Genomic DNA, 6,829 nt, shown 5'->3' on the forward strand with positions numbered 1-6,829 from the left:
TTTACCAAACAACAAGCTAGTATCTCATAAATAACTGCTTGATAAACAAAATTTTATCTAACATAAAAATGGGTTTCAGGGCAAGATTTCTCACATTGAAGAAGAAAGGAGATAAGCAAATCCTCTCTATGGAAAACAAGTATAAAGCAAAATTATCAAAAATATCCATTTCAATGCTCTAGAGATCAATCAAATGCACACAACATATTGAGAAGTGTCAATTCATTAAAAATTACTACACATCAGGTAAAAATGGCATCTGTGTCATTCTTCCCAGAGGCTACTCCTCCATGCCCCACTGCCCTATAAGTTTGATTGGTGGTGTAATCTATCAAGGTGGAGCAAGTCATGAAAACCTTACTTAATTTGGAGACAAATGTGAAAAATCCAGTGACATCTGCTGGCCTGAGGTTGCAGTCCTGATTGGCATAAGCAGTGGATCAAGGATTAGCCAGTAATGTAAAAGAGAGATCAGGTAATAGATAGCCATAGATAGTGGCTCTCCATCCATCCCTGGCCGACCAGAGGCTACATGCACACAGAGGAGACACAACAGGAGACACAACTGTTGGAAAGTAAAAGGCAGATGTGAAAACTGCCTAAAATGTGAAAGTTCTCTCCAAACCACACATATATCTAATAGAGAATGAAGTCGTACCGGCTCTGGGTGTTTGTGTACAACCTCTGATGAATCCTGGGCTAACCACTAAGCTATGCAGGTACAGGATGACCCCTAAAAAGCCAGAGACATCAGTGAGCACACACACAATGTGAGGGAGACAGCCACAGTTTTAGTCAAGGCAAGTTAAAAAAAAAAAAAGCAGCAAAAAACAGCAACAACTATCATTGGGGTTAGATATCAGAAACCAGATTTGCTACAGAATTTTATCTAAAATATCCAGCTTTTCTGGAGGCATCACAATTTTGGACCTCAAATTATATTGTAAAGCTATAGTGATCAAAACAGTTTGGTACTGGCACAAAAATAGGCACATAGATCAATGGAACAGAATAGAAAACCCAGAAATGAACCTACAACTACATGGCCAGTTAATCTTCAACAAAAGAAGAATATGCAATGGGGAAAAAGACAGTCTCCTCAACAAATGGTGTTGGGAAAACTAGACAGCAACATGCAAAATAATGCAATTGGACCACTTTCTTACACCTTACACAAAAATAAATTCAAAATGGATTAAAGACCTAAATGTGAGACCTGAAACCATTAAAATCCTAGAAAGAACACAAGCAATAACCTCTTTGATACCGTCATAGCAACTTCTTACTAGCTATCTCTCCTGAGGCAAGGGAAACAAAAGCAAAAATAAACTATTGGGACTTCATCAAAATAAAAAGCTTCTGCACAACAAAGGAAATAATAAAACTAAAAGGCAACCTTTGAAATGGGAAGATATTTGCAAATGACATACATGATAAAGGGTTAATATCCAAAATATACAAAGAACTTCTAAAACTCAACACCCAAAAATAAATAATCCCATTTAAAAAAATGGACTGAAGACCCGAACAGACATTTTTCCAAAGAAGACAACAGATGTCCAACAGACACATGAAAAGATGCTCAGCATCACTAATCATCAGGGAGATGCAAATCAAAACTACAGTGAGGTATCACCTTACGCTTGTCAGAATGGCTAAAAGCAACAACACAAGAAACAAGTCTCTTTTCCAGCTGGAACCATGGAGGGTGCAGAAGAGAGGAAAAAGAAGGTTCCTGCTGTGCCAGAAACCCTTAAGAAAGAAGTTTGCCCAAAAGAAATGCAAGGAGGAAGCTTATCTATGAAAAAGCTAAACATTACCACAAGGAATATAGGCAGATGTACAGAACTGAGATTTGAATGGTGAGGATGGCCAAAAAAGCCGGCAACTTCTACATACCTGTGGAAATCAAATTGGCATTTGTCATCAGGATCAGAGGTATCACGGTGGTGTGAGCCCAAAGGTTTGAAAGGTGTTGCAGCTTCTTTACCTTTGCCAGATCTTCAGTGCCACCTTTGCTAAGCTCAAAAAGGCTTCAGTTAACATGCTAAGGATTGTGGAACCACATATAGCATGAGGGTACCCAAACCTGAAGTCAGTGAATGAATTGATCTACAAGTGTGGTTATGGCAAAATCAACAAGAAGTAAATTGCCCTGACAGATAACACATTGATTGGCAAATATGGCATCATCTGCGTGGAGGATCTGATTCATGAGATCTATACTGTTGGAAAATGTTTCAAAGAAGCAAACAACTTTTTATGGCCCTTCAAATTATCTTCTCCATGAGGGGGAATGAAGAAAAAGACCACCCATTTTGTAGAAGGTGGAGATGCTGGTGAAGGGAAAACCAGATCAATACGCTTAATTAGAAGGATGAACTGAGGTATCTACCATGATTATTTTTGTACTCTGGTCAATTAATAAATGACTACTTTCAAATGGAAAGAAAAAGAAACAACAAGTGTTGGTGAGGATGTGAAGAAAGGGGAACACTCCTGCACTGTTGGTGGGAATGCAAACTGGTGCAGCCACTCTGAAAAACAGTATGGAGTTTCCTCAAAAAGTTAAAAATAGAACTACCCTACAACCCAGTAATTGCACCACTAGGTATTTAGTGAATGAAGACAAAAATATTACTACAAAGGGATACACACACCCCATGTTTATAGCAGCACATCTACAATAGCCCAAATATGGAAACAACCTAAATGTCCATCAACTGATGAATGGATAAAGAAGATGTGTTATTTATATACAATGGAGTATCATTCAGCTATAAAAAAGAATGAAATCTTGCCATCTGCAACTACATGGATGGACCTAGCAAGTATAGTGCTAAGTGAAATAGGTCAGAAAAAGACAAATACGTATGATTTCACTCATATGGGGAATTTAAGAAACAAAACAAATGAGCATGGGGTGGGGGGAGAGGAACACCAAGAAACAGACTCTAAACTATAGAGAACAAACTGATGGTTACCAGAAGGGAGGGCACTTACTGTGATGAGCACCGGGTGAGGTATGGAAGTGGTGAGTCAGTAAATTGTACACCTGAAACTCATACTACACTGTATGTTACCTAACTGGAATTTAAATAAAAACTTTTTTAAAAATTAAAAATAGAACGTCCAGCTTTCAACAACAAAATTATGAGAGTTTCAAAGAAGCAGGAAATTATGAAGTATACTCGGGAAAAAGCAGTTGATAGAAACTTCTCTGAGTGGGCCCACATGTTGGATTTAGCAGACAAAGATTTCAAAGCGTTATTATAAGTATGTTCAAAGAACTTAAGGAAATCATGTTTAAATAATTAAAAAGAATATATGAGAACAGTGACTTAACAAATAGATAACTCAATAAAAAGACGTAATCTATTTTTAAAAAGAGAACCAAATGTAAATTCTGAAGTTGAAAAGTAGAATAGTTGAAAATTTACTTGGGAGCTCAACACCAGATTTGAGATGGCAGAAGAACAATCAGTGAAGTTGGAAGTAGATCAAAAGAAATTATTCAATCTTTATAACTGAGAGAAAAAAGAATGAAGAAAAAGAAACAACCTCAGAGATCTATGGGATACCATCAAATATATCGACATAAAGGTAATGGGAGTCCCAGAAGAAGAGAGAGAAAATGGGGTAGGGTAGTAAGAATACTTAAAGAAATAGCAGCTGAAAATTTCTCCCATTTTATAAAAAATACAAAGAGAAAAATATTCAAAACAACAAGAGAAAAACAATTATCATTTAAAAGGGAAAACCATTTCAATTAATAGCTGACTTCTCATCAGAAACAACGGTAGCCAGAAGGCAATGGTATAATATTTTCAGAACTGAAAAATCAAGAATTATATATTTAGCAAAACTGACCTTTAAAAATCAAAGCAAAGGTCTTCATTTCCTTATGAAGGCTCCTGTGTTACATAAAACTTATATTAAATAAACCTGCATGGTTTTTTTCCTGTTTAAAAAAAAAGACAGTGAAATAAAGATATTTCAAGATAATCAAAGAATTTGTTGTTAGTAGACTTGCCTTAGAAGAAATATTAAAGACATTTCTTCAGGGGCACCTGGTTGGCTCAGTTGGTAGATCATGTGACTCTTGATCCTGGGGTTGTGAGTTCAAGCCCCATATTGTGTGTAAAGTTTACTTAAAAAAAGGGAGGGGAAGAAATTTCTTCAGACTAATAGGCGATGACACCAGACATTAACTCAAACTATACAAAGAAATGAAGAACACAGGAAATGATAAATATAAGAGTAAATATAAAACACTATAATATTTCTCTCTTTTTTTGGTAAGAAGTCCTTTAAAAGACAAAAGATTGCATAAAGGAAATCATAACGCTGTATTGTTGGGTTTAGAACATGTACAGATGTAATATGTATGATGATAATAACATGAAGGAGCAATAAATGGAACTATATCAGAGCAAAATTTCTACATTTTACTGGATTAATGTTATTCCAGTTCTTATTAATCTGAAGCAGATTGTGATACATTAAGATACATACTATAATTCCCAGAGCAGGGGCACATGGGTGGCTCAGTTGATTAAGCATCTGCCTTCAGCTCAGGTCATGATCCCAGGGTTCTTGGATTGAGCCCCGCATCAGGCTTCCTGCTCAGCAAGGGAGTCTGCTTCTCCCTCTCTCTCCCTCCCCGCTCATGCTCTCTCTCTCTCTCACTGTGTCTCTCAAATAAATAAAATCTTTGAAAATAATAATGATAATAATTCCCAGAGCAACCACTTAGAGAATAACTCAAAAAATATAGTAAAAAATTAACATAGGAATTAAAATGAGATAAAAAATATTTATTAAACATAACAAAAGACAAAAGAGGAACAGAACTAAAAAAGAAAAAGATGTGATATATAGAGAACAAATAGCAAAATGACAAATGTGAATCCAACCATATTCATAATTATAAATCTGAATGAGCTATTTCCTTCATTTAGTTAATGTGATATATTGCATTGATTGAGTTTTGTATGTTGAATCTTCCTTACATTCCAGAAATAAATCCCACTTGATCATGGTGTATAATCCTTTCAATACACTATTGTATTCTGTTTGTTAGTATTTTGTTAAAGATCTTTGCATCAATGTTCATAAGGGATGTTAGTCTGCAGTTTTCTTGTAGTGTCTGTCTGACTTTAGTATAAGGATGATAGCTTAGGATGCTAGTATAGGATGCTAGAATGAATTTAGATGTGTTCCCTCCTTTTCAATTTTTTGGAAGAGTTTGAAGAGGATTGGTGTTCATTCTTCTTTAAATGTTTGGTAGATTCACCAGTGTAGCCATATGGACCTCGGCTTTTCTTTGTTGGGAGGTTTTGGATTACTGATTCAGTCTCCCTACTAATTATGGATCTATTTTCTATTTCTTCATGATTCAGTTTTGGTAGGTTGTGTGGTATTAGAAATATATCCATTTCTTCTGGGTTATCCAATTCATTGACATACAGTTGTTTATAGTATTCTATTACATAATAATCCCCTCCTTATTTCTGGGGGATACTTTCCAAAACCCCTAGTGGATGCCTCAAACCACAGATAGTACCAAACCCTTATATGTTTTTTCCTATACATACCTATCTATGGCAAGCTTAATTTATAAATTAGGTACACTAAGAAATTAACTGCAGGGGAGCCTGGGTGGCTCCGTCGTTAAGTGTCTGCCTTCGGCTCAGGTCATGATCCGAGGGTCCTGGAATGGAGCCCACATCGGGCTCCCTGCTCGGCGGGAAACCTGCTTCTCCTTCTCCCACTCCCCTTGCTTGTGTTCACTCTCTGGCTGTCGCTCTCTGTCAAATAAATAAAGTTTAAAAAAAAAGAAAGAAAGAAATTAACTGCAATAACTAATGATAAAATAGGACAACTAAAACAATATACTGTAATAAAAGTTTTGTGAATGTGGTCTCTCTCCCTCTGTCTCTCAAAATATTGTACTGTACTTACCCTTCTTCATCTTGTGACGATGTGAGATGATAAAATGCCTACATGATGAGATGAAGTGAGGTGAATAATGTAGACACTGTGATGTAGCATTAGGCTACCACTGACCTTCTGATGATATGTGAGAAGAAGGATCATCTGTTTCTGGACAACATTGACCACAGGTACCTGAAACTGCAGAAAGGGAAACCACAGATAGGAGGGAACTGCTGTAATTCCTTTTATTTCTGTGGTATCAGTTGCAATGTCCCCTTTTTCATTTCTGATTTTAGTTATTTAGTTCTTCTCTTTTTTTCTTAATCCAGTTAAAGATTTGTCAGTTTTATTTGTTAATCTTTTTAAAGAATAAATTTTAGTTTCATTGATTCCTCTATTCGTTTTCTTTTTTTAAAGATGTTTAGAAATTTTTTTTTAAAGTAATCCCTACACCCAACATGGGGCTTGAGCTCACAACCCCAAGATCAAGAGTTGCATGCTCCACCAACTGAGCCAGCCAGGCGCTCCTCCTCTATTGTTTTTCTACTCTTCGTTGCATCTATCTCTGCTCAAATCTTTATTATTTCCTTTCTCTGTTAGCTTTGGGTTTAGTTTTCTTTTTCTAGTCCCTTAATATTTACAGTTAGCTTATTGATTTGAAATCCTTTTCCTTCTTTAATATATGTGTTATAAATTTCTATTAGAACTATTTTGCTGCATCGGAGAAGTTTTGGTATGTTGTGTTTTTACTTTTATTTATCTCAAGATATATTCTAATCTCCTTTGCGACTTCTTCTGTCACCTACCAGTTGTTTAAGAGTACGTTGTTTAATTTCCTACATATTTCCAGTTTTCCTTCTGTTAGTGATTTCTAGTTTAGTTCCATTGTGCT

General features: G+C 35.9%; 1 pseudogene; it reads left to right on the forward strand.

The window, feature by feature from the left end:
* The first annotated feature begins 1,645 nt into the window (after nt 1-1,645).
* Nucleotides 1,646-2,514, forward strand: LOC100463661 (annotated as a pseudogene).
* The last annotated feature ends 4,315 nt before the right edge of the window (nt 2,515-6,829 follow it).

Source organism: Ailuropoda melanoleuca, chromosome 5 (assembly GCF_002007445.2).
Source record: "Ailuropoda melanoleuca isolate Jingjing chromosome 5, ASM200744v2, whole genome shotgun sequence".
NCBI classification, from domain to species: domain Eukaryota; kingdom Metazoa; phylum Chordata; class Mammalia; order Carnivora; family Ursidae; genus Ailuropoda; species Ailuropoda melanoleuca.